General features: G+C 41.5%; 1 long non-coding RNA gene across 5 annotated transcripts in view; it reads left to right on the top strand.

Moving 5' to 3' along the window:
• Positions 1–27,155, top strand: part of LOC308061485 — a 78,666-nt gene that overhangs the window by 26,111 nt on the left and 25,400 nt on the right. For all 5 annotated transcript variants that reach the window (XR_013927243.1, XR_013927244.1, XR_013927245.1 and 2 more), the window contains exon 2: positions 1–27,155. This exon is cut by the window's left edge and continues 1,308 nt beyond it; it is cut by the window's right edge. This is a non-coding gene — a long non-coding RNA (uncharacterized lncRNA).

Genomic DNA, 27,155 nt, shown 5'->3' with positions numbered 1-27,155 from the left:
ATTTAAAAGACGTGTAGATGTGGCATGTAGGACCATGGTTTAGTGGTGGACTTGGCAGTCCTAGGTTAATGATTGGACTTGATGATCTCAACGTTTTTTTCCAACCTAAATGATCCTATGATTCTATGTTCTCAGTGGTTATAGATCTGCTTTTCTCTTCTAAGAGACTGTCAAAGCTGTTAATATGAGTGTCTCTGAGATACAAATTAATTTTTACTATCGTGATTACTGAAATGGAAGTGTAGGTCGAGGGAAGCCAAGCTTCCTGGCCTCTAATTTTGGTTCACACAATTTCAGTTCACTAGCTTCAGACATATAAAACTTGATTATCAGTATCACTGAACAAAGCTTGCCTAAAATATGGGGAAGAAAAGGGGAAATTACAGAACTTTCCAACATACTTTTTCTCTGTTTCTTGCTCCAAAAAATAAATCATTAAAATTAGCATGTGCAGTCCCATTTCTACTCTTTCCATCTTTCCAACAATATTAAAGCAGAATTTTAACATATTAAGATTAGTATAGTATGTTCAGCCTCTCTAAATTTTAAATTTTTCTGTTGGGTAAAAACTTGGGAAACTGTGCTATGGACTGTTGTCCATTCAAAATAATTGTTTGCAACCAACCTTTCTTCTAGTGTAATATGTATATTATTTTTGGGAACATTATCAGTTTTTGTGAACAATAGGGAGACTGTGTCTTAGAAAGCTCTGGAAAGGATTTAGAGGTCAAAGAAGACAAGTCACTCAACATGAGTTCCCAGTGAGATGTTCTGGGAAAAGACTGATGTGGCCCTTTGATATATAAGAAGGGGAGTTGTGAGTAGCATAAGGAGGTGTTTTTACCTCTGTCTAGCGCTGGGGAGATTAACACTGAAAATACTGCATACTGTTCCTGTCTCTTAGAAATGTTGTTGTAACTATGGTGGTCTAAGGATACAAGGTAGATTTGTAGGAAGGGATGCACGTTTTTAAATTGGACCAGCTAACGTATTTGCAAAAATATGGAAAAATGGTTGGGCATATGAGCCCTTTTTCACATCATGACATCTGCATTGGGAAAAATTTGCAATAGTACAGAAAAGAGAAATAAAAATTATTCCAATCTGGGAAAAAACACAACACGGTAAGAAAGAGAAGTAACTCAAAGTGTTCATCACATTAAAAAGAATACTGGGTCCATTAATGTCTTCAGTAAAGAGCAAATTCTAGGTGCTAAGGGGTGCTCTGATTTGGAAACAAAAGTCATACTGAGGAGGAAAAGAAAGACATAGTGAGGAAGCGAACAACAAATGCAAATAAGTAAGAAATAAGGCACAATTATTCAGGAAATAAGATGCAAGGAATCATGCCATCTGTATGTGTGCATGCATGTACATGTACAGGTGCCTCTGATACCATTTGAAGTTGTTTCTCTGAAGTCAGTCTTGGTGGAGGGGACATCTGAAAAACAATTATGTTTCTACAGGTTTCATGAAAGTATGTGGTCAAGAATATTTGAAAACTCTCTTAGAAGAATCCTGACAGAGATCTATAATGATTTGAGGTACTGTCAGGGCTATACTGTGAGTTGTCACATTAGTAAGATGCAGAGGATCCACAAGGACTTGGGGAAAATGCCTCAAAAATATTCTGTATATGGGAAGAAACTGCAATCACAGCTCACAGCTTGTTAGGCATTGAAGTTAATCAACCATGAAATACGAATCCATAGGGGACTAAGCTTTATTAGTCCCAAGCCCGTATTAGTTGTGTAATACTCAGGGTGATTAGCTGTTGGGATAAAATTCCAAGGGAGAAGTAGGTTTGCCATCTTTTGAAGTCTTTGGATGTCTTTTTTGGAAGACAGTGAAACACAAGTAATTGGGCTAACAACAGGAGTAAGTGAATGCAATTGTATGGCCTTTATAATAGAGAAGGGGAGGCCTGACGATCTAATGATTTATTCTGGCCGTAAAAATCTATGAATACATGAATTATAAATACAAAGCACCTCAGACGAGCCTTGTGAGGAATTGGCGTGATGTGATCCAGCTAATTAACTATCTAGCTACTGCCAAATGTTTGTGTACGTCCAGGTGAAAGCACCCCAGCTTGGCTACTGCGGTTAACATGCTCTGCTCTAACATCTTTGATTGTTGTCAGTGGAATGTTAATAGATGATGGCAGCACAACAGGGGTGAGGACGGACAACTGGGAAAAGTTTGAGATAATGTCATCAGACCTGAGTGCTGTCACAGTATAATGGTCTCCTGCTGGTACCTAAATGCAGAGGAACTCACAGAAAATTAAACATCAAGGCATGTTCATTTGCAAAGCTGGAGATACGGATCCTATAGCAAACTTCTGTTACAATAGGCTTATTTCTGCTTTACTAAATGGATGTAGAAGCAGTGGGCCAATATTAGTAGGTTTTTTCTACATGGCCAGAAGCCAGGTGTACTTCATTGTGTTCTTCATTGAGATGAAAGAGCATCTATCTAATGAATTAAAAAGTGTTGATTCATAATGAATTCAGATTCTGCTGTTAATTCTGCTCATACTTATCCTCTAGCTCCTGGGTCAGTGGCACTTTCGATGTCAGCTGCAGAACAGGCATTTTAATTCACAAGTACCTCACAGTTTGGACATGGTAGGAGCACTCCCCCAGCCAGCTACTTCCACTTACTTGACAGATAATAGCTTATTAAGATGCAGTATCTCAGTCAGTTTGGTTGTGTATCCTTATGTAACACATACTGCATTTCAGGCCCAGGTATTGTGCCAAAAGTTTGATGAAAATAAACCTGGAGTTTCTCTATAGGCTTTAAAGGAAGTAAGACAAGGCTCTGATTTTCCCCTTCTGTATAGCAAAGATGTAGTACTTTATTGTGAGAAATTGTTAGGACATGCTAAAATAATATATAGAGAAAGGTGAGATTTGTATGTATTCATATGACTCCAGCAATGAGGACTTCAAGAAAAATACTGATTATTGTAAAAGCTGAGCACAGGACAACTATGAGAGCTGGCGAGGCTGCTGCACAATTAATTATGTATGACAGGTCCAGTAACTAGCAACAGCTACTTGTTATTCTTTTGTTAGCTATGAAATCATGTTACATTTGGATTTGGTTTCCATAAATATCTAAGCTTGTGAGTATCTGGATCTAGGATTTTGGCTTGGATTCAATTATAATTTGGATGTTATCTGACTAGATGAAGCCTTTTTAATCTGTATCATTTAATACAGGGCATCCATCTAGCATAAATATTGCTGTGTGACTGCTGGCATTTTGGTAAAGTTTTTTAATCCGTAAATATTTTTCAAGACTTGCCTGTACTCATCCTTTAATAGGTTCACTTTAAACTTCAACAAACTTTTTAAAGAGGTTTTCTGAGGAAAACGTTTCTCTTTTAATAGGTTTTTTACTTCCTTCTAATGAACAATGAATGGCTTAACAAAGTTGTCTCATGTATGGTCACCTCTGAAAGGTAATTCCTGATTAATTTCTCCGATGTGTATTTCTTCAGTCTTTCTATAAATATTAAGATTTGCTACATTGGCGAGAATGCTGCATTGGTGAGAGCATGGCTTTATGCTTTCACATTTTCAAGGTGTTTTTTCTTGTTTTTTTTCTCCCTTTTTTTTCCTACTGTGTTTTCTGACATTATGTAGTTCTAGAAGTGGAAAAGTTTGATGGAACAGTGGTCTTTCAGTGTGAGACATCATATATAATCTTTCCCTATTGTTCTTTGTCCTGCAACAGCTGAGAGAGCACATACCTTGCACAGCAGATGATATTCTGGAGACACCAGTGAAAGCCTGGTGTTATTTCGTAAGAATGCAGTAGCTACACTACAAACTGGACCACCACCACTCTAAATATAATTCTTCCTTTGGTTTCCTACCTGCTTTGCTGCAGAAACAGTTGCCCTTGCTGATTGCAATGAAGATACTTTTAAAATTGGCTACTAATACTTGTAGCTTCTCCACTTGTATGAATGCTGAGAATAGAAAATGCAGTCCTCAGAATGCAGAGGGATCATTTAGGAAAATGTTAGGCTGATAGTGCTAATTACATGTGCAGAAAGATCAGAGTGCTGGAGGTGAGCCTGACTCTGCAGAGGTGTGCTCATTCATAAACATGAGAGCCACCTTGCGCATTGTGCATATAGTATTTTATATTGGAGGCAAGGGGAACCGTTCTGTTATGTTATCCTGTCAGATCTAGCATTCTGAGCATGACAGGACTGGCTTGTTGTCAGAGGCTGAGGTTCCTGGAAAACACTTAGAATACAGCAAGATGTGCTTTCAGTTCAAATCTCTAGGTTTGCGAGGTGATTTCATAGATTTCCTGAACCTCCTCCTTTTCTCTTATCCTGGTAAGATATATATTACTGTCAGGCTATATCAAAATATAGACATCACGATGAAATCATCATTACATCTGTACTAGGCCTCCTGAGCTGGAACTGCATGGACAACAGAGCTTAAAACGGTACCATTAGAACTTGCAGATTCTGGATGAATATTGTACTGAGCTCTTGACTGTGTATTTCTTTAGGTATAGGGATAGTAATCCTTTTTTTCTTGGCAGAATCCTCTTTGAATAGTTGTGTTTCCCATCTAAAATCCCCCCTGTCATTTCATCTGAAAACAGGATCCCATTTAACTTTCCCCCCGATACAGTACATACTTCTTTGTTCCAATCCAGAAAAAAAAAGAAGACATTGTGATGATGGTGGAATAATTCTAAGACAGAAGTACCCTTTAAGCGGCAGTTGCAGGAAAGCTCTTTGGGTATTTTGAGGCTTATTCTTATAAAAGCTCCCCTCCCCTATTTTGATTGTGTGCTCCAGTACCTTTGACTTCAGCAGGATGTGGGCAAATATCTAAAGCTAAAATATGTTAACTGCTCTCCTATTGACGTGTACCTAATGCAGGACCTAAGCTTATAAATTGCACTGGGATTTTTAGAGATGAAAATTGTATCTTCTCCTTTAGGATAAAAACCACACTACTGAATAATATTCAATAGTAATAGAGAAATCCATTAATTTATGTGGGCATGTTAGGATGTTAGGACATACAAATTCTGGCAAAACAAAAAAGATCAATGAAAAATTGGAGATGATGTGGAAAACATATCAGAGATGGGTTTGTATCATATATAGCTGGTCTGCCGTGTTGGGAAAATTGCATACATTTAGGAAGTGCTATTATATGTATTTTCAAAATGCTTATTTAAATCAGCCTCTACCAAAAAAAAAAAAAAAAAATAATCCTGAAATCCTTCAAGCAAAAGCTTTGAAATTAGACAAATCGTTCTCAGCGCTCCCATCAATAAAGTAGTGTTCTGGCTCTACTTTAAGTAGACAAAGTGCAGGAAGTTTAGAGCACGAGCTGTGAGCTAAGGCCCTGTGACATGGGGAGGTGTTGCAGCTGATGCATATCAGGCACTGCAGCAAAGCCAGTGCCTTCATGTCCCACGCCAGTGTCTCATTAGCTGGGTAGGGGGGCAAGTTACAAACAAAGGTTTGCCCTTGTGCCCAGGCATTTTGTCTTGTTGTGGTTCTCAAGGCCATGGATTTACCAGCCAACAGAAAAGGCAGTGCCCCAGAGCGGAGGAGCAGAGACCCACTGTGCCATGCCACCGTGGCAGCTCCTGGGGCAGGCTGCGGCACTTCTGCCAAGCACATCATCGATAGAAAGCTGAGAGCATTTAATAGCCCTGTGCTAGAGAGCAACATCATTACAGCAGGACTGCAAAAATAAATACAAGAACTTAACCCAAATTACCTCATAAAATGGAGGAAAACAGAGCGCTTGGTTTACCCTGTTTGAAGTACTGGGGGAAGCCTGAGGGCCTGGCTCTTCCCTCGCACACATGGGGGCTGCTGGAGTAGGTGGTGTCAGGCCGATTTAAAGGTGATGTGAGACCAAACAGGGCTTTTAATGCGAGTGGACATGACTGGGTTAAATTGATCTTGGGTGCAACCGAAGGGATTGAAAGGGGATTAAACGCCGGAACACTTAGGCCATGGGAGGGCTGAGGCACCAGGGGCTGAGCCCTGCCGGCAGCCTGAGGTGCACAGCCGGCCGCGGCTGAGCTTGCTGGGCAGCCAGCTGGGCTGCAATGGCTTGTGCTGGCCGGGGCTGGCCTGGCCCGGCCGCGCCGCCTCGGCGCAGTTGGGCTGGATCACGCCTGACACGGGGAGAGAGGGAGCAGCCGCGGCTCCAGCCTGTCGGGCCGCTCGGCAGGTTGATGGATGTGCTGGCCTGTGAGCACTCGCCACCCCGGCCAGTCCTGCCCATCCACAATGAGTTACAGTTTCCCGGTCTCCCTCCCAGCGCCTCCTTCCTCCCCGCTGCCTCCTCCTCCCCACTGCCGCCAGCTGCTTGGCCTGCAGAGCCCTGTGCTAGCAAGGTGGCGCCCACTGGGGTGGGCTGCCAGCGCCCCACTGCAGAGCCCCGCGGAGGTCCTGGGTGAGGGAACAGCGCTAGGCTGCCCTTCTGCTTTCTGACCAGGAGAAATTTTCCTCCCTGGCTGGAAGGGACTGAGGTTTAACTAGAGACGGGACAGTGCACTCGCACTGCCAGGCTCCTGGCTGGGGAGCGGGGCCTGCTCCCAGCCTGCCTGCGCCCCTCCAGCCCACGGCGGCCTCCCGGGAAGCTGTCCCCAGGGGAGCCCTCTGCCCGCTGGGCATCCCGGGGAAGTGTGCAGCCTGGTGTCTCCCAGGGAGAATGTGCTTCAGCCCTGCCGTGTTCCCACCAACTTCTCTTTTCCTCTCCATGCATCTGTTTTCATTTTCTTCACATTTATACGTTAAAGATGATGTTTGCCCCTCCACATCCCTTCCCTCTCCACACCCGCTGCCCCCCAGCCCCCCACCCGCCCCCTCCCTGCCCCCGGAAGATGAATTTCATCTGCGCCTTGAAACAGGGCAAGAAACAATAAATATTTATGGGTACCAAGGGAAGGTTGAGCTGTAAACCACCACTTATCCCTACGTCTCTTATGAAAGGAATTAGCGTTGCAAAATTTACATTAGGGGAAAAAAAAAAGGCAAGAGAGAGGCATTTTTTATGATGTGAAAATTCTCTCATACCCATTTAAACTGGAGTAAACGACCTCTTCACAGGGCCAAATCTGGGGCGCGGCCTTTTAACTATGATGGTCAAATTAAAACAAATGGCCAAAATTAAATGCTCCAGCCCTTGCTGAACATGAAAGTTCAAGTGATGAGGAAATATGTATGCAGCAGATCACTTTTCTATAGTTGTATTTGAACGAAGTCTTAGGATGTTTTTTTTTGAAACAATTTTAAGCGTAGTCAGAGATACTGTACAGATAAAGATACGTAAGAACATAAAAATACCAATGTATGCAGCCAAGCACAAACAGCTTATATGCCTCTAAATCCAGAAGGGGCCATAATAACAGAGTGTTTCGTATGGGTTGTTAGAAACCCAGGCAAAGATAAAACTCCAATAAAAAGTACATTCTTTTATGTTCACTGTTAAAGAAACGGCAATGTAAAATGAGGATTTATGTTTGTGGGGGCAGGCAGAGGAATACAGGCCCTTTAATAACCTGGTCCTGCAGGAGGGAGAGCAAGCCCCAGTGAGGTTTCAAGAGCTCTCTGGCAGCTGAAAGGGCCTGAGGGAACCTGGCTCATTTGGAGCAGGGCTGAAGGCTTGGAGCTGGGCAAGGCGTAAAGGGATGCTCAGCAGATTGCCTGCTTAACGATACATCTTGGTAGAGCACCTAGGCTTAAACTCCTCATTTTTTCATTATTCATCATCCCTGTGGAGTATGCTTCTGGTGACATTTACCCTCTGGCTCTTCTCTGATCGAGGGCGATTCCCAAAGGGCTTTCACACTAAAATCAGGTTACTGTTGCCTTCAGTACAAGCAAGATCATGTTCTAAAATTGTCCATTCTGGTATTACTGTAGACCTGCAATAGCTGGTGCAAGTGGTCAGGATTAGACGGTGTAAGGAGAATAAAAAAGGCTTTGCCTTTTCTGTGTTGGTATCCGCAGTGTAGTAATACATAGCTGCTGGTGTTGAGCATTCAGTATTCTATCCTGCTGAACCTGGGCTGGTGGATTCTAGCAGGTAACTGAGACTGAAACTGGAGTTTTCTCTGACTGAGGCTGAAAAGACTCTTTCTCTATGGCTTCCTCAGAAGAGGTAGAATTGGAAGAATGCTCAGTAACTTTTGCCCTCTGTTTATTCATCACACTTACCCATAATAAGTTCTCTCAAAATCTTCTTACTGCATTCCAGTTTTTATAAATACATGTAGATACTGTTTTCTGGCTTCTGTGAAAGGGCAACTGAACAGAAACAGACACCAAATTAGTCAAATTTCATTGTTTCAATGTAAGATCAATAACAGTGTTTTCAGAGAATGAGTCATGGGGAATTGCTGGCAAGGGTGTGGGGGCTGAATAACATCCTAAAAACCATGATGTGACAAGGTTTCTTTGTTCCTTCACTTCTCTCCCAGATACAATCAGACTTGTCATTTGTTCGGTGGGGTTACTAAATTAGTTTCCCTCCTGAGTAAGAAAACTACTGGTAAAATATGCTTTTACACTGAGTCTCTGTAAATCTTTTGGAGGATGGAAGAAGAGAAAAGATTTTTCTTCTGTCTTGACTCCAGCATTTTCATCCAAGTAATTTCTTGTGTACAATAGGCTTCAACAGGCCTTTATGAAATGGAGCTTCTGGAAATTCAGTCCATGATGGGATGCTGAAACTGATATATTTATATTAATAAAAATCATAAATGACAAGAAAACCTGAGAATAACTATCCTACAAAACAGGGTTTTGGAGGGAGTATTGCGAAGGCTGTAATCAGGCTTTTGTAAGTAAAGAATTGTTCTCAGAGCTTTTAGAAAGTTCCTGATTGTCTGCTGGTACATTTACTTCCAGTTTTCCTAAATTTAGTGCTGACAAGTGTTGGACAACCCTCTCACATGTTGTTTGTTTGTTGCTTTTTTCCTTCAGTAATGTTCATATGGATTTTCAAGGGGTTCAGGGGAGCTTAGGAGACAATGTATGAAACTTGTGTGAGGACATTAATTTTAGAGGTGACATTTCTAAATTCAGCAGCAGAGGGACAAGACAAGGTATGGTCTACCAACTTCCATTTGCCTAGTGATTTTATTTAAAAGTGCAAGTGTCACAGGAGAAGTTTTCAGTGATATGTGTAAGTGATGATAATCCATTACGTGGCGTATCTGGAAGTTCAAATGACTCCACTGAGCTCAGTTGACCACTGAGCAGCCTGCAAGTGAAATGGGGTGAGTGCTTTGAACTTTATGCCAGGGTTACTGCACTGTGCGTGGTGTCCATCTGAAACGTAGTGCTGTGACCCTGTCCTGTGTTTCTATACAGGAGATGCTGGTGAGATGTCCACAAAATAGAAACTCTTCCCAATAGTATTTTTTTGATGGTAAGTTGATCTGGAGAAAGACAGTATAACAAATCTCCAACTTTTTTTCTGGCTACATGGGACCATTTCTGTGGATAATTTTGCGATTGTCTTTCCAAAGCTCAAGCTTTCTTGGACTTTGGAGGTTAGCTGTGTGTGAAAATTCAGCTCTGTCTCCAAATGTTCTGATGTTACCTTTAAGAGCATGGAACAAAAGCGATAAAAGTCAGTGAACTGATTGTCTCTGGGTTCAGAGAGCTTTGAATCAAGACCTGACAGACCTAGCTTGAAGTCTTGAGTTTGGGAGTGTTTGAAATTTTAGTACCAGGGCACATTTGAGTAGATATATTCATGCGATGTGTTATATGCTTAATAAAAACTATAAAATGGCAATTTTTCATTCATTTCAGGTAAATGATATACAGTACTTTTAACTGGTGTGTTTTGTATAAAAACAAGTAATTTCTTTTTTTAGATATAGTCTGGAGTTTTAGGAAAAAGACTAATCTCATTGCAGTAATGACAAATACTGGAAAAAATATGGATTTAAAGTTTCAAATATTTTTGTCAAGATTAGGGAAGGACATGGAGATTGAGGGAAAATATTTGGTGAAAATGAATGTAGTTTACTTATGCAAGGTATAAAACATAATAGCAGCTTATAGTCTGGATATAAGAGGAACGGAGCCTGTTTGCAATTAAATTCCTCTGCTCATGTTTTGAGATTTGTGGAACTACGGGAGAGAAAGGTCCCGGGCAGCTTGATAATGAGAAGAGAGAGGATCCTGTGAAGTGTCTTGTGCAAGAAGTTCTTGCTGCATATTGCAGTTCTGACATCTCAGTGGGACTGGGTTAGTTCTTGCAGCCCCCAAGTACTGCAGTCAACAGTAGTTCCTCTGTAGGTGGCACATCCTCACCTGAGTCCGTACTCATGTCTCAATAGGGACAATCACCGATGCCAGTAATATTTTTCAGGAAAGATGTGAAAAAGCTTCTTCACAATTACTGGTCTTAAGTGTTCTGTAGTAATTTCTCTGGCAGTAGCGTTAATTTACTTCAAGTTGCCCTAATCCCAGTTCCACCTGACATCCTTCTGTTCACCTAATTCTCTCTGAACTTGAAGGTTGGATGAACTTGAAGGTTGGATCTTCCTCACTGTCCTGCTGTAATCTGTTGGGGTCATGTTGCTGCAAACCATATTGCTATCCACTGCAAAGAGGTTGTGTTTCATGAGCCGAGTCTTAATTAGAGTTTACCAAAATGTGTTTTCAGTCTTGGAAAGCAAAGTGCTAAGTTATTACTATAATAATATATACTATTTAATTACATTTCAGTGATGTCTGTAACATTTTGGGTATGTTTTAGATGCTCACTTTCTTGGGAATGAAATCCCTGTAGCTTTTAATGTGATTTAGATCCTTGGTAGGTTATTAGTTCTAAATGCAAGTCCCAATACCTTAGACCTTGTTACACATTGATCCAGCCCATTCTCTAAGTGTTTATTAAGCCACAGAATACCCTAGGGAAGTAGAGAACTCCCCTGTATACATTAGATGAAAGGCTAAAATATAGGCGCAAGTTATGGGATTTGTTCAAATTTCTCCAGCAATTCAGCAGCAGAGGTAGAAGGAGAACCCAGGTGTTACAGCCTGGCTCTTATGGCATGTCTGCACAGGAAATGCTGGAGTCTCCCAGAACATCACAGAGATTTTCAGCCTGGCATCCATGGGTGACTTTTAGGAGTTTCACCCCAGGTAACTAAAAAAAGCCAGTATGGGCACACAAGCCCAACAGGGAATGGGTGCCCTCCCTGACAATGATTAACGTTCAGAAGATTTGAGTTGTTAAACTAGCTGCCGTGGGTATTGGTAGCACTGTATTCATAGTGACATGGAGCTTAATACAAAAAACTAACTGTGGCATACCTATGCTAGCCTGCTTCAGTCCTGTACTACCAGGGCAGGCGTAGTTCATCTAACCCTAGAACATGAAGTGCATGGCAAATATTAGGCAAAATTGGCACCGTGCCGTGCTGTGGCTTTCAATAAAGCAAGTTTTGAAAGCTGATTTAATGGATAAAGGAAAAATCTTTTCAAGTGCTTTTGATAAGAACCACAGCATGAAATCTGAGTGGAAGTTAGTCACATCCTCACCTGATAAGGAAGTTTTCTTCAGTAAATGAATTGTGAAAGCCTGCTTGCAATTAGATGGAACAACTCCAGATTCTACAAATACATTTTCTGGGCCCTCATTTGTTGTTACCAGATTTGATCAACGCCCCTCTGCGCATAGCAGCCAGGTAGGGATTGGATCCAAAGCACATGCTGAGGGCTTTTAGCTCTGGATAGCATCAAGAGGATTGGACTAAGATACTTTTGAGAAAGGGCTTGATATCCAGATAGGAGAGGTCATAAAAGCTGTATGACGGGAAAAAAGCCAGAGGGTTGAGCTGGCTTGCAAATGAGTTTCCAAGGTCAGGGCATTTTATTTAAAAAGCAATTACAAAACTTGTTACAAATGCTGAGGGACCTGGGAAGGGATTAAGCAATCTTGTTACTTGTACGAACACTCTTATGACAGCAAATATACCCGTAAGCTAATAAGGCTTGTGTGACCGTAATATCTGAGCAGAGTGCAGAGTGACTCTTCCCCTGCAAACAATGATAGGAAAAATGTTGCTTGGCTTTGAAGAGAGGCCCATTGTGTTCTGTCAGATGCAAAGGCATCTTGTTTAGATTCTCGAAGGAAGAGTCTCAGGCTGGGAGGCTGGCTGGGTGTCTGGGCAAAAAACAGTGGGGGAGGAGGCTGAGGATGCAAAGCAGGGCAAAACATCAGTAATGGTGAAAGCAGTAAAAGGAAGGTGGCAAGGGAGGTAAGGGAGTTAAAGATAGTTATATTTTCAGCTATATATTCATGGCTGTGTGTGTATGCCACATGCATGCATATGCTGTACTTGAACTCAAAAGTAGCGTATCTCTGTTGTAATTGCTCAAAGGTAGGGATCTAAATCTCCTCAGTTTCAAAAATCACAGTTACACATACGTATCTTGTGTGTTTATATGCATGATTAAATTTGTCTTTCCTCCCCTGTGTGCATGGTTTTCCTTGGTAATAGGCCATGACGCTACCACAATTTTTACTAGATCTCCCTTTAACAGTTGCTCATCATTTTCCAAAAAAGCTATATTTGGTTTTAGCTTTTCCACAACTGATTTTGGCTAAAAAGAGAGTATTTTAAAAATTTGCAAAGTACACCACAGGACTGTATTTTGTGTATTTTGATCTCTACGTACATCTTTTCATTGATCGACATGTTTATATTTCTTTCTTTATGGGGACAGAGAGCAGAATGGAGACAAATAAATAAAGAGAAACATGACATTGTTAATATAAATGACCAGGCCATTGCTTCAGTGTCAGAATGCAATTAGATCTGACCTGGGACTGGAATTCACTTCTCAGCAGGCCTGCTTAATGATTAGTTTTATTGTTTCTTCATCACCCCTACTGGGGGGTTCATTTTTACTGGTAATGGAAAAAGACTGTTGCCCCTGGATAAAAAGCCGGTCATGAAAGACAAAGGGCTGATTGAGGACTGCTAGGCTTTTCATTCTGCATACCACCTCTTCTTTTGCTGTCCTGGCTGACAGCAGGAAAAACAGTGAAAGGGGTCAAATCTTAAAGGGCCTTCAGGGTAAGGAGCATCGCCCTGCACACAGAAATTAGCCAGAGGGGCTTTTATAGTTTAGAGCAGTTCTGATCAGTGTTGTAAGACAAATTGAATGAGAGTCTTTGCAGCAAGATATTGCAGGTACCAGACATTGCTAGTGTTATTAGTATTGAGTCTGAGACAGTAAGCATGGTTAGCAATATAACTGTGGTTTGCAAACACCTGCTCACACTCCCAATCTCAGCATGCAGGTACATGTACAGTTCTAGCAACGGCTAGAAATTTCCCAACAGCTGCAACAGGTAAAGACTAGTTTAAATCCCTGGCAAAACTTGTGTGCCGGCTGCTACCTGTTCGGAAGTGTTTCCAAAGGGGTTTATTATGAGTCCTGGCATAAATAAGAAGAATACAGATAGTTCCTGTTTGTTTGCTTTAGTTTGCTGGGTGCGTGAAACATGTAATATGACTCACAAAGTTGTAGGATGAGTCTGAGGTAGAATTACAGACATTGTGCTATCTGATATTATAAGATGTAACAGGTGCCTGTGAAGGCAGTTTCCCCATCTGGAAACAGTGCTTCGGGGAATTTAGGCTGCTGATGGAAGAAAGGCTGGTTGGTTTACACCAGTGATGATAGGTGAACTACCAGAGGATTGAAATTGGTGGTTTCTTCGGCTGAGCATCTATAGGCTGAGGCACAAATTGAAACCACAGTAACTAAATGCCTGAGTTTGCAAAATCTTGACTGGAAGCTTCATGAGAATAGATATGAAACTGAGAGAGTCTTGCCAAAGAGTAATGACACTGCTTCCTCCCCGCATAAGAAATAAAAATAAAATAAAGCTTTTTAAAAATCCTGATACTAAAAGTACAAGACTACCCATTGGTGTAAATTAGCAATCATTCAAGGACTTCAGTGCAGCTACACTGATCACATAAATTATGGAACTGGCCTTTAGTGTTTAATATTGGATTAAATCACTTAATAATGATATTTTTTTATAATAGACTACAAAAGAGCAAGTCAGGAGGGAGTTAAAATTACACAGTACGTATGTAAAGAAAATGTAGTCAGCTGTGAATGTCAGGCTTGCTGTCTCAAATGAACTGGAAATAACAATGGACTTTTAAGTTTGACTAAATTCTGAAATGAATTGGAAGCATAGGACCTGAAATCTGAACAAACCAGGGACACACCAGTGTCCACAGCATGTGTATTCACCTGAGAGTTTGGTCCTCAGAAAAGAATGCTATCATGATCTATTCCAAGCATGTAATTTTTCCCCAAATGTTCCTAATTTGTATAGATATTCGGCTTTTACAGATAATCATCATGGTGTCAGTTAGGGCCCAAACTATGCACGCACTGGCATATCCACATGACTTGGTATCCCTAGGCTGTGTGAAATTCATCTCTTCAGCCTGCTGACAAGTTTCAGACAATCAGATTTGGAGTGAAACAGCTGGGAGGGCTGGCAGGAACTAAACATCAGGGTTGAGCCTTGTGGCAAATTCCCGACAGCCCTTCTGTGGTTTCCTCTGTGTCCTGCAGGCAGCACCACAGCCACCACAGTGGCTCCTCTGCAGAAGGTGTCAGAGCAAACAAGTCCCCATGAGGCAGGACAGCAGGGCATCCCTTTTCCCTTCCTTTTCTGTCAGGGAGTGGGCTTTAGGAGGACCTCTGCACTATTCCCTCCATGTCATCTGTCTGAGAGCCCTGGATGGTCACTCTGATTTTGATTTGGAGTTTGCCCAGGAAGAACAGAGAGTGCGTGTCCTTCTTCAGTGGGTTGTGCAAGACTTAAAGCCAAATGCTGTCGGCACAGAGATTTGACAAGATATCTGTGCAGAGCCATGTCCAAAGAGACCTCTTGATGTTTCCTATTTTTTGCAAAGCTGACATATCGGGATTTTGGTAGATTAAGCTAGACTCTGGGCTGCTGGGCTGCAATGCGGGTCAGGGTGGGCTGGAAGGTTGTTTTCCTTGTCCATTGCTTTATGTGGCTTCCAGTGGCCCACTCTGGAATTGGAATTGGAATCACTTCCAATCCCCCCTGCATATGCACACATACTAGTGTCAGGAAGTTCTCCATTGCTCTCCCTCCCCATGTGGGCTTTGCTGTGTGCATGAGGGTTGGTGAGTCCTCGTGATCTTGTCTAGCTCTGTAGGCTCCCTACAGGGAGAGGACTTTCAAGCCTTTGAAGATACGTTAAGGAAGCAAGGTAAATATATATACAAGGTAAAGCTTGTATAACCCAGTACGGAGTCTTTGGGAAATGACAGCCCTTTTCCGTGCAGACATTAAGGCACATGAAGGCTACGGAGGCAGGTATTGCCTCCTCTCTCCTATGGGAGCTGCCTGGTAGGGGTGTCATTAAGCTAGAGTGGGGGTCTGGAACGTGATTGACTCACACTTTCCCTTGGCTCACATTTTCCCTTCATGCTCCTGGGTCCCCCTGTGCTAAAGGGCTACCAAATAGCAGCATGAGTCAGGTAGTGCTGTATGTTAAGGTTGTGGGGTAAGCACAGTGCAGATGGGATGGGTATAGTGCAAAGCAGTAGGAAGGGGTTATTGGATGTTACTAGGTTTTGTGGGTCTGATGTCATGCCTACGGGTGCTGTGGGTGATTGTGCAATGGTGTACTCCACTGTTGCCGGAGTGACCTAACAGGGTATGTTTTATATAGCTGAAGAAACTAAGGCCCATCCCCAAAGGTATACTTCTAACTCAAATAGAGTTTGGAGTAAGAGTAGGAAATAGTGTTAAATACGTTTTTGGGGCCAATCTCACAGAAAAAATATCTGTGGAATAACTGGAGGTTAAACTCTAGTCTTCAGGATCGTGAATGACTGAATTCTCATTCTTCCTCTGTTTGCAATAGTTCATTTCCTGGGGTCCTGGTTTCCTGGGGATGAAGAGAGGTAGTATCAGAAAGAGCTATGGATGCTGCCAGAGTGGAAGGAAAAAGCTGTTGTTTTGCAGATCTCCAGGCTGGTGAATGCAGCTAGTCCTGCCTTACACAAAAGAATGGAGACAGTGTGTATAAGTGGTGCCTGTCTTCTCATTTGGCTGAATTGCACACTAAAGTAATTTATAACAAAGGGGAAAAGGTGTATTGTTAGTAATTGTTATGTTAAGGAGAGAACATAACTTGCTGATTTAGCATCCATTTACTCTCATAAAAGAGGGGAGAAAATGACAGCGGAGGTGCGGAGGCTTGACAGGGAGCCAAGTGTAGATGGTAAGACCATTTCAGAATAATTTCAGCCATATTTCTGCTCCATTTGGTGGCTGCATTCTCTCATCTGCTTTTGTCTTAACTGGAGCGATAGGCCCAACACATCCAGCAAGGCTGCAACATTAATTCACCATGGAGCAGTGTCAAGCTCAGGGGTGGAGAGCAGTGAGGCCTCTATGGAGTATTTGCTGAAAAGCGCAATGGGAGCAGAAGTAGAACTATAGAGGACGTTATGAAATATTCAAGTATAAGATCAAAGTGGTGACCCTGATTTCCTAAATTTGGTTAAATTATCTGCTGCTTGGTCACTTAATGTTTAATTTTACGGTTATTGATGGTTTGGCCTCTAGGTTTCCTTCCTCTGGTTTATGCACAGTCTGCACTGTCAGAATTTTTGAGCCTGGTCTGATGAAAATTACGTTGTTCTGCAACCCTGAAGATCACATGAAGGTAACTCTGCCTGAGTGGCAACTTCCTCCATGGTGCTGATGGCATTTCTGAGTTTACGGGCACACATGCTGGTTTTATGAGACCCTGCAAAAAACAGATGGCGTTGCTGGTGATTCAGAATGTCAGTGTCATGCTGGTCTGCCATGTAAATCTCTTGTTGACGTACATGAGGACCGTCATACTAATAAAACAGGATGCTAATAACATGCTGTTCCAGTGCCTTTTCATCAGGAAAAGTCACTCAGAAAGCAAGTCAAATATGAAGGGGTACTTACTGCTCCAGAACAGTTTGTCTGTTACTGTCACACTGTTAATTAATGCTATGTCTGATGAGCTCAGCAATCTTCTCACCAGATGGGAAACCATCGGTCTAAGTACACTGGACTGTACACCAAAAAAGCAGTGACTCATAAGGATGAGTTGGAAAACCCCCACACCGAATAGCCAGCTGTCTAGAGCAAGCCAGGAGGGAGCACTGAACTTTAGCTAGGATGTGTCTGAAGTCATAGCCATCACCAAACCTCAGCAGGGTTTGCAGGAAGATTCCACTATCTAGCTGTGAACCAGAGACCAGTATCCTCTTTGAAATGTGTGAAAGAAAGCAGGCAACTGCTTTTCCACATTGTAACCAGAGAGAAAGCTTGCAGGTTAGAGTGCTTGTTTGGGTGAGGGAGATGTGGGTTCTGTCTTCTCCTTAGTCTGTATGGAGGGGGAAGGAGGAATCAAATCCTCTCCTCAGGCTCTCACCCTAAAAAGGTGTGCAGCTACAGGTGTGAGACAGGATGACCCAGAATAGTTTCTTGTTTATGCTGCTGTCAGCTGCTTGCAAGAAACATGAGATCCATTGAACGAGAGTGAGCAAAAAGCAATGTGACTGTTGCTTAGTGCTTAGGGCACCGTGTTGGGAGGGAGGAATCTTGCTTCCAGGCCCATGTCTGTATATTATTAACCTGGTGTTGAATGAGAAGTGCAAAGACACAAATTCCTCTTGCTGCTCCATTTAAACACAGTGTCCAAAACCGGCTTTTTGTGGAGACCTCAGTTTGCCAGTGTATGCTGAGCTTGTTCTGAAAGCATCTGTTGAATTTGTTTCCTTGAAGGATGCAAACTGAGAAACACCTTGTTTCTACATCACAGCTGTATTCAGGAGTAAATGTGTTTATCAAACCAGATTCTGATAACCTTGCACTTTTGTAGAAGTAATCTCCTGCAACCTAGTGTACTTCATGTCATATAAGAAGGATTCCAGTGACTTCAGCTATCTTTAAGTTTAGGCAGAGGTTTTTGTCACTGTTTCGGATTTAGGTGCCTCATATCCACCTACCTCTGACAGCAAGAACCTGTGTCCTCAGGCATATTTGTACAGCCTTTTGCATAAATTGATTGCAGTTTAGGAGTTCTTTGGCCTATGAGAGTTTTATTGCTACTTGGTATTTTTAATGGTATTTTCTAGATTCTATTATGAATCTTTGATTCTTTCACTGAAAGAATCAAACTGAAAGAAGAAACACTCATCCAAAGTGTAGTGCATTTATTTTCTAAAAAAAATTTCCATGTGAATGAGGCTGTGAAGTGTATGGATGTTTAAGTTAGCTACAAACGCAGAAATACTACAGAAACAGCACTTTCAATTGTTACCTGCACTTTTAACATCAGCTAAAATTAGCCATCAGCTGTTTAAAATCCTGTTTTGAATTTTAAGTAAAGTAGGCTGTAAGTTTTGGGTTTTATAGTCAAGGCTGTATTTTCTCAAAAGTCAAAAGGGTTTCCTGTCCTTTAGAATATGGACATAACCCTGTACAAAATGGTCTACTTTTTCCTGATACTGGTAAGAACTTTTGTGTTCTTATTCCTTTTATATGCTTCGTTAAAATAAAGTAAAATAAAATAACAAAAGCAAAAACCAAAACACCCACGAGGTTAAATGATCCATACACAGAAATGTGAATAGAATGTTCTAAATTACTCTTATTTTCCAAAAAATCATGTAATTCGTTGACTGACTCATGTTTTACAGCAGCTTAGGCACTGCAGGCTGATGGCTGTCAGGTGTCAGTAAGCTGGCAGCTTAAAAGTTGCCTCTTTAAGTAGTCCCAATCAAATGAATTGCTCACTGTAAGCAAGGGTGGATTCTGGCCCTGTGTTTGCTGAGACACTCTTGGTTGAGGCTGTTACGATACTACTGGTGTCTGGCTCTGCCTCCTGTGGTACATTTTTCCCTGCCATGGGCTGGAAAAAGTGGTTAGAGGTAAGACTAAGAGGGGGTTCCAGAGAGTCAGTGAGTCTGAGGCCTTATCTAAACAAAAATTGTACCAATTTAACTGAACCTATTTAGAAACGGAGGTTGCTGATTTAATGCCACCCCCCCCTTTTTTTTTTTTCTAGAATGAAGCCTGGGGAGAAACATTATTCATGCCAGTACAATTTATACTGTTACTAATGGCTTTATTTTCCCCTTTGTACTGTCAACATCACTTGTTTTGTAACTCTTCTGTGCATATTCCAGCATATTCCTGGATGGTAAACCAGAAACTGGGTCCCTTGCTGCTTTTACTTCTTCATTTCTTCCTTCATACGTTATTTCCTAACCCTTCTGGTGATAGTCCGAATATTTAGCACAATTCTGCTGGTGTTCACTCCTAAGGACCGGTTAGCATATTCTCCGGTAGGCTTGTTTAGAAAGGTGTTTCAAATAATTTCTCGTGTTGTGCAGTGTAGTGTATGAAGTGAGGAAAGGGAGTTTGCAGCTGTAGAAGGATCCTACTAAATTTGCTACATCAAATGGCAAAATAGCTGGCTTTCACACAAAATATTCCCTTGTATCTAGATACTGGCTCATGACTGACAGTAGGAAAAAGTTGTCACATATCACAGACAACTTGTGGCAATATAGTCCATGTAAATCAAGAAATATAAGGAGGCACGCAAGTAGAAAAACACATCATCTTTATGTTCATTTTTTTGTTGCCAGAAGCATTCCTGGCACCTTCAGAAAGACTTGATGATAAGTGCTGGTAGAGAAGTGCCCAAGAAGCATCCCTTATGAGCAGGCTTGCATGTTAAACCACATGACTTCCAGGTCTCAAAGAAGGTGTGGCTTCAAAATGGAGAAATCACAGCAGCGAGCTGGAAAATGACTTTTCCCCCCTTTGTAATAATAATGTCAGAGCTGTTATTACATTTGGCCTAGGGAGTGGATTGGAAGTGTTTCTCAGAAGGGAAGTGCTTCCAGCTCCATGTCTCTTTCAAGGGCTCCATTCCCATGTACTTGCTGGAAACCTTTCAGGAAACCACATTCCCTTTCCCATCCCCGTTCAGCAATGTGATCTTTCCCAGCCAGAATGGCTCACAGACCGCCTCATCAGCCGGGCCTGGGAAAGGAATGTGACAACAAGGGGGCAAAAGTGCTGGCACTCCAATACTGTCCTATGTTGCCTTTCAGAAGAAACCTCGCCTCCTGCCCCCTGCCCCCCATCCCCGTTATGAAAGGGTTTTCTACATCCATAAGCATGTTCAGAAAGATCTGAAGTCTCTAATTTTCCAGTGTGTGGTAGGAGAAGAATGCGGTTTTAGCTGGAAACAGTCACATGGCCAGATCCTCAGCCTTATGTGAATCTGCCTGATGTTCCTGAGGTCACATTGTGCAGTGCTGATTTACACTGGCCCAGTATCTTGCTCTCCAGGTTGCCCCTGATGGCTCTAAATGATAGCTGGTGTCTGACAGTACCCACATGTGACTGAAACACCACTGCTATGTAGAGGAAATGCCCTGAAACCTTGCGCTAGTGCCATTTTCCAGGCAATCAACAATTCAAAAAGACAGTAGGTGAAGAAATGCTGTTTATATTACAAGTTTCAATAAATAAGATAAAGGGGGCAGGAATAAGAGAAGAGATCAAGGAACTGTTAATGACTTAGAGGACAGAATTGTATTAGAGACAGAAATGTAAACTGTTTTGCTGTTGCTAAAAGCCCAGGAGATACACATTTCATTCTGCAGGGAAATATTCTGATCTGTACTTTTTTCTGTCATAGCAGCAGGCAATTGAGCTTGGATCCCAGCCAGACTTTTTTATCCTCTCTTTAAACCAAACAATTAATTAAAAGAGAACACAAGGCAGGATAATTTAGCCAGCTCTGTTAATTTAGACAGAATGGGTTATTGGGCAACGCCATCGTGGTACAGAACAATCACTTCTAGCTTCTGTGCCACAGGAACAGTTAAGCCTTCCAAGATTAATTTCCAGTCATTGCTGTTAGGAAGATTGTGCTGTTTTCTTATTCTTTATTTTTATTTGCTTGTCATTTTTACTGTTTGTATTGTGTGGTGTATGGGTGGTAGTGATTAGATAGTGATTCTCAACACAACAGTTTCTTTTGAAGCAGACACTTACCCACCCCGGGACAACTGCTCTCCAAAACTGAAGGAAAAGAATATGAAAGTCTTACAGCCACTGAAGTCAAAGGAAAGTCTCTCATTGACCTCAGTGAGCAGGAGGACTGAGAGGCAGATAGTTATTCTTCCCATGTTTTGAAAGATTTAAGAAGATGGGGCTGGGAAAAATTAGGATAGGTAGACAACCTATGGAAACAATTTGGAAGCTACAGGTGCACAGTAGCTTTAAATTTACAGTCCTTACTTAGGCATCAGAAATGGCTTCAGGGGACATGGTTTCAGTGAAGGAGCTTATACTTTTTTCTTTAAATCTAAGTGGTTTAGACTGTGGACATTACAATTAAGTGGGCAAAGGTTGGGAAACTGAATTTTATTCCAGCTCCTGATGCTCATTTAATGTGTCCCCTTGCAGTAGCTGTTAACCCTGTTGCACTTATAACTCATCTGTAAACTGGGAATAACAGTGTTGCCAATTTAAATGTTGAAGCCTGACTAAATAATGTTTGTAAGAAACCATGTGAGGCCAAAGTCATTCTGGGGGTAATCAGTTGCAGAGAAGGAGCTAACACACAGGACTGTCTAATAACATGACACCATATACATTTCCTTTACAGAAGTAGTTCCCAACCTTCACTGGCCCATGGGAAGCCCAGTGAACAAGTAACATGCTGCATATAACATATGCTGTACTCTTTTTTCAGTGGTCTCCGTTTTAACACTTTAATTTCTAGCAGCCACCAGCAAGAGACGATTTTAGCAGCAGAATGGAGGATTGCTACTTCACCTGGATTTTAAAAGCACAAATGTTATCCCACTTTCTGTGAATTCATGAAGTCATTAGATAGAGGTTAGGATTTATTTATTTTGTGTGTGTTCTCCAATGGGAATGAATTTTGCATCAGAGACTCTTCAGGGAAAAATGAAGGATTTCTTTTTGTGTCTGTGTAAAGCGTATTGTTTAAAATATCTCATGAATTTCTGTGTAAAAAAAAAGAAAGAAGTGTCATCACCTTCATTCCATTAACTCAATTTGTTTTCAGCTTCAGCTGTGCAGTGTTTATCACCCTCTATTGTCATATATTGCACAGCTGCATAATGGCAAGGTTTTTTTAAAAAAGCCAAAACAATAAAAGCCAAACCCAGTCCAGAAGTGAAGCTCCTGGTAGGTGGGAACAGTGTAATGAATAAAATGTCATTAAGAAGAAACTGTTTGCTGAAGGATTGTAATGTCAAAGTTACATATTTATTTACAAGATTTCAAAGATTAAAATGGGAGGAAAAGTTTGAAATGTTCGAAGTCTGAAGCTTCATTAAAATTTACTTCCCACTAGCAGTCATGCAGCTCAATTATGTGGTTGGTTTGTATGAAAGCAACAAAGTCAGAGGGCTTGAAGTGACTTGAAGAGCAGGGATTATTTGTCCCTGAATCCTGGCATGGTCCATCTGAAAGGTTGCTGAACTGTAAGAAATGTATCCTATAATCTTTTTGCTGCCCTGCCATTCACACACTGCCTTCACTTAAGGTAACATGTTACGTATTTACAATGTCGTTCAATTTAAATCACTTGAAATTAGCAACCATCTCAGACAGTCTTGGCCGTAACTGCTAACCTTCCTTTTCACAAAACTGTCACTATAATAATGTGTAGCAATCAGCTTGGTAAAGTGATTTGAAACCTAGAAAAAAAGTGTCGCACAGGTAGTCACAAGTAAGTAAGCACAACCATCAGCCACACTGAGGCGGGTGGGTCTGCTCCAAAGCAGTGTCAGCGGCATCAGTAGCCACTGCTCTTCTCTCAGAACCAGGGGACTCCTACCAGGGGGCATGATCTGCTGGCTAAAGGAAGGGGACCCCTACCTGGGATTGGCATGTGTTTGAGCAAATATGCTGGGTCCATGGGCTGAAACCATTCAGCCAGACAATGAAAAGTTGGTGTCTTTTAGTCCTGTCCCATCCCATGCATTCTTCTGAGGATGCAGAACCTCCCTAGGAAGGGAGACTAATACCAAATCATGTGCAGCAGTGACCACAGGGAGAGGAAACTGTCAAACAGTATTTGCTGTGAAAATGGATTCATATTCATAATTCTAAATGATTAAAATATCGTTGTAGGAATAAGCTGCAAAGCCAGTGCATCTGTCTCAGGAATAAAGAGATATGCCACTCATATAGTGGCAAGACATAAGTAACAACGCTGCAAGTCATGTCTTCTATTAAAGAGCCTGATATCACCTGTTTCAAACAGAAGAGAAGTAATCTGGAAAAGCCAGGACTTGTAGGCATCTGATGTAATGTAAGACCCCTGCTTCGTATTCCTTTTACACCAACCAACTAGTTGATTCAGCCACTTTAGCAGAAAGTGTTTAAATCACATTTGATTATGATTTGCAAACTAGCCTCCTGACTCAATGTGTGCAGAATCTGCACTGCTATGTGTTTGTTTTTAAAATGAATTTTTTTTGTCCATATGATGCTTCCTGATTCTCTGACTCTTCCCTTAATAGTCTGCATATGAGCAAAGACACGTTCATATCTTAGTGTCAGCAGCTGTGCATTGGATATAACAGTCAAACAAGTCCAGCATTCCTGTACTTTAGAGATGAGCCTCCAGACCTCTCAACCTCCCATTCTCATTAAAGAAAATCCCTGAAATTTGTGCTCTGTTGCTGCCTTCTAGTATGAGGAAGTGGTGTGGTGGATGACGCACAGACTGGCCTCCAGGGGAGCTGAGTACTATTCCCAGCTCTGCCATTTGCTGGGTAATATCCTGCAACTCATTTAACATCTTTGTGTCTCAGTTTCTCCAACTGTGAAAATGAGGCTAGTGGGCCAGCATTTCTCACTGAAATCAATAATAGATTCCTATTGAGTTTGGTGGCACTTCAGTGCTTTGAGATCTGTGGGGGAAAAAAAAGCCAGTTGCTGCTTTTAATACATTTTCCTTGGTTGTCATGCACTAGTTCTACCTCACATGCGCATGATTCAGATATATTCTTAGCATCCGCCTTTAACGGTATGAAACATAACCTGTTATAGAAGGTTTATCAGCATTTTTATAATTGTCAGTTCTGCTCAATCCTTTTCTAGTGTTTCGTAAACATTTTCCCCCTTAAATTTCAACAGTATAAGGCAAACTTACTTCCTTACTCCCATGTAATGTAATACGAACGGAAGGGACAAGACAGTATTATTAAAAAATTTTCAGCTTATGAAATAATAACTATTGGTTGACATGCCCCAGAGAGATATGACTAACCAGCTGCTCTAGGTCAAACAAATAAATAGAAAAATCCTTTATTAATGATGTATTCTGCAGTAGATTCTATCCAGGGAATTCTATAGAAATGGACTCTTTCTCATCCGTTCTTTATAAATAAAATAAGGAGCAGACTGAGTTCCTAGAGGTTTGGTAGGCACACATACAGTGCACAAATACATAAGGAATGGTCATATTGAGGGAGGATTTCAGCTTTGGTAACCACTACATCTTGCATTTTCTTTGGCTTCCTTCAGTTAGCTAAAGACTGTGGGTGAGACTTTCCAAATATAGGCTACCGAAATTCAGCCCAAAAAATACACACATTCTCAGGAGTGGATTAAAGCAGGATTCATGGATCTGGGCCTTAGTCTTGGAGGGGGGCTGTATAACCACAGTGTCTGGATTGAAGTATCTGGCAGCTTGAGCTCTAGTGTTAGATAGGGCTGTAGAGGTGGGAGGTAGAGCTGACAGGCTACAGAGGCGGTTGAGTCATGAGAATTTTTGCTGTAGGTTGGATGGATTTGGTTAGTTTATTGCACTGCTCTGGCTTCCTTGAGGAATGCTGGTTGGCTTGACTCCAGGTCTTCTTTAGTCTTACTCTGTCCCAGCAGTGGGTCACTTTGTCCCACAAATTGTTAACTCACAGATCATGCACTTGGTTTCTGGTGTGAGATGGAAGGTTAGCCATGATAACACATGAACTTCTGTGTACTAATATAAACTCAATGAATAATTTAGGTTGTGACAGTGGTGGTGAGGCCTTCTCCTTCAGCCCTCCCTTTTCCAGGCCAAACCAACCCAGCTTGCTCAGCTGTTCTCTCAAGTCACATACTCCAGCCCTTTGTCCGCCTTGGTGGCCCTCAGCTTTACTTGCTCCAGTTTGTCAGTGTCTCAGAACTGGATGCATTACTCCAGATGTGGTCTCACAAGTGCTGAACAGAGGGGAATAATCACTTCCTTGACTTGGTTATTTTCTTAATAAAACAGCCCAGTATGAGGTTGGCTTTTAACACTGCAAAGATGCACTGCTGATTCATGCTCAGTTTGTCCTCCAGGAGCCCCAGGTCCTTTTTGCAAAGCTGCTTTCTAATATGTTGGCCTCTAGACTGTTCCAGATGCAGGAGTTAGTATTTGCCTGTGTTGAACATCGTGAACTTATGCATAACTTTAGGTATAGATGCTCATTTTGCACACACAATGCATAATTGCATATACGATTACCTGCTTGTATATGTATCCACTATGTTTTTAGAGACATTTTGCTAGTTTTTTGTTGACAGCCTCATTGTTTCCAGAGAGCAATAAAACAGTAAAAATCCTAAACTTCATATATATGCAGGGAGACATCTCTCTGTGCATTTAGAACACTTCTAATGATAAACCTCTCTGTTAGGTAGGATTCTGTTTTGTTTTTCACTTGCTCTCCTTGACTTTTCTCATTTTTAGCTAAGGGCAGTGAGAACTGCATGAGACATATTGGCATAATCGCTAACACAGACTTGTCTGGACCTCAGGAGGTGAGTCTGTACTGTATCAGCAGATGGCATGTAAGAATGCTTTTCAAAGAAGAAAAGTTTCCTCCATCTTCCAAAGAGAGCTCCCTTCTCCTGTCTTTATTGGAGGTCAGATTGCTGATCGGCCTCCTCCAGAGTTGGAGAAATTCCTCTGAAGACCCCTTAAACTGCATTTCAATTATACAGGAGGCTGCACTGGCAGGACCGTTTTATTTCCCAGACACCCTGTGGCTTCTCAGAAGTGATGTCATTTTGGAATCCCCATTACAGGTAAAAAAGAAAACCCTCTCCTGACAGCTTCCAACAGAAAATGTGCCTGAAAAGGCATATCTAATTGACTTAGAGAGAATCAAGTGCCCTCTGTAAATAATGTTTACACAGTGTAAATCTCTCACAAATTAGGCACCCAGAGGAATGTGTTCATCAGCAAGGAGTTACAGAGCAGCATGAATCTTTAGTGGCCCGTAACTACAAAAGACTAAATATTCAGATTAATTTGAATTTACAGACTTCAATGTTCAAACTTCTGTTTCACACTTTACAACACAAAATGAGTGTTCTCATTTTCAGGTCTGCTGATGGATGCTAAGAATTTAAAAATCAGCTGATACAACAGTGGCCTAAGTAAGATCTTTTGAGCTTAATGCACTTTAAACAATAAAGCAATTACTAAGATAGAATGAGATGTATTGAATATACTCCAGGATTATTCAAATGCCAGACCCCAGCCTGGGTTCAGGCCATGTGTAAATTTTGTTTGGTCTTTCCCAGGTCCATGAGAGATGAAGTCCCTAGCATTCTTTTGGGAGCCCCTGTATTTCATATTGTTTTGTCATTCTTTCAGAGATCTGGAGTTTGTCCACTATTTCCTGCAGTGAAAACCTTGGTAAAAGTCACCCAGAGAATCCTAGGAAAGGGAACTGCATTTTAGTAAAAAATAATAGAGGTCTTGTTCTAGTGATTATTGATAAAGGCAACAAGTTATATCTTTATTGATTCTGGCTTATTTCTTCTACATAAAATAAGACTTTTTGCTGCCTTTGGTAATAAAACATTTACCAGACTCTTATTATTGTTGTTGGTAGAAGCCCTTGCAGTGTATAACTGTTAGTGCAAGAATGAAAAGTTCTGGGTAAAAAAATTGAGGGAAAGATATGAGTGGAAGTTAACCTTTGTTAAGTGTAATTAATATATATG

This window comes from Falco punctatus (genome assembly GCF_963210335.1).
Source record: "Falco punctatus genome assembly, chromosome: 3".
Taxonomy (NCBI): Eukaryota; Metazoa; Chordata; class Aves; order Falconiformes; family Falconidae; genus Falco; species Falco punctatus.
Note: the sequence above shows the minus strand (reverse complement) of the source record. Positions and strands in the feature narration are given on the sequence as shown.